Source organism: Lipotes vexillifer, unplaced genomic scaffold, assembly GCF_000442215.2.
Source record: "Lipotes vexillifer unplaced genomic scaffold, Lipotes_vexillifer_v1.1 scaffold217, whole genome shotgun sequence".
NCBI lineage: Eukaryota > Metazoa > Chordata > Mammalia > Artiodactyla > Lipotidae > Lipotes > Lipotes vexillifer.
The window spans coordinates 373161-374723 of NW_006788200.1; the positions used below are offsets into that span (position 1 = coordinate 373161).

At 64.0% G+C, this 1563-nt stretch overlaps 1 protein-coding gene across 3 annotated transcripts in view; it reads right to left on the reverse strand.

Moving 5' to 3' along the window:
• Window positions 1-147, reverse strand: part of P4HA2 (prolyl 4-hydroxylase subunit alpha 2) — a 42788-nt gene extending 42641 nt beyond the window's left edge. For 2 of the 3 annotated variants that reach the window (XM_007461324.1, XM_007461326.1), the window contains exon 1: window positions 75-147. The gene's annotated coding sequence lies outside the window, so the exon portion shown is untranslated. The remainder of the gene's footprint in view (window positions 1-74) is intronic. The other variant, XM_007461325.1, reaches the window with a different exon arrangement.
• Between the last annotated feature and the right edge of the window lie 1416 nt (window positions 148-1563).

Genomic DNA, 1563 nt, shown 5'->3' on the forward strand with positions numbered 1-1563 from the left:
GGCTCGAACCGGCGCCCCCGGCCCGCGCACGAGCTCCGCTGCGGACCCGGGGGGCGGGCGCGCGGGACGCTCACCCGGACACGCGCCGCTCCCGGCTTTTCCAGAACCTCCCGCGGCGGCACCCAGCTCGTTCGGGCCCTCCTCCCTCGGCGGCTCCACCTCCCGCCGTCGCCGGGCTCCGCCCGCTTGACCGGCAGCCACGTCCCCACCTCCCGCCCCGCCCCCCGCTCCCCCGCCCCCGGCCCCTGGCTCCGCGCCCAGACAGCCTCGGCCAGGGGTCACCACCACAGACAGCGACCCGCGGGAAGGCCGAGCCCGCCCGGCCGCGTGGGAGCCGGGAGCGGGCCTGGGGCCGCCGCCCGCGCCCTTCATGCCGCCCGCCGCTCGCCGCACGTACGCGGCGCCCGCCTCTCCTTGGCGCTCGCACCTGTGGGACTCGGCCCGCCCTCCTCCCCGGCCCCCTGGGCGGCTGGAGAGGGGCCCACGACCCGATCCTGAAGCCGGTGCTGTCGGGGGGAGCATCCCTGGATGCTGGCCAGCTACCCTGGCCCCAGCTCATGCCCATTTCCTCGGTGGTCCTGCTGTATACACGGCTCCTACTGCTGCCTCCCCATCATCACCACCATCAGGTTACAGGGGGTGGGGTCACCCGGCCCAGGAGCTGGATTCTCAGGCATGGGGACAATGGAGAAGGACCTTAAGAAGACTGGAGACCTGGCATCCACCCCCAGGGCCAAGCTCCCAAAGGGATTCAGACTGTCCCCAGCTCCTGGATCCGACACTCCTCCTGGGGGTGTGTGGGGGGGGGGGGAGGGGGGCACCCTGGAGCCAACCTTCGTTTTCCCCAAACCCTTACATACAACATGGGCCAAAAACAGTGGACACTTCTTTCAGCCAATCCAGGCTGTGAGGGAGTGAAGGCAGGGATGCTGCAAATCTCAGCCTGGGCTAGAGGAGGCCCTGGCCGCCAAGCAGGTTCCCATGCCTGCTCTGTGAACCTTCCTAGTCATGAATGAGGGGAAACAGTGTCTGAGAATCTCATCAGAGAGCTAGGCCAGAGTGGGAGGTGCTCAGCCTCTGCCCAGTCCAGTGTGGGGATATTCCCTATGGCACACCATCCAGGCTGGCAGCCCAGACCCGGGGAAGGCATGAACACACAGAAAAATACACACAAGACACATAAAACACGGAATGAGCCACTGTTCCGCCCTTCCTCAGCCACCAGCTGACCTCCCCAGAGCTCATCTAAAACCAGACAGAAATCTTCCTGCCTCTGCTACATCCTGTTATGCCTCAGTCTGCTCAGGTTCTCCCATCCTCTCCCCCTTCTCAGGAGCTTGCCCTGTGGATCATCCCTTCTCTCACTTGAATGTTCAACCTCCTCTCCTCAAACGGATACATCCCTTGACCGGTAAATATTTTCAGGTCTCTAGTATGGAAACAAAACCCTCATTAGACCCCACCAACTATTGCAGTGTCTCTCTCCTTCTCAACCACAGCAAAATTCCCCGAAAGAGCAGTCTGTCCTCACTTTGCTCCCACCCCTCAGAACCCTGCAGTGGG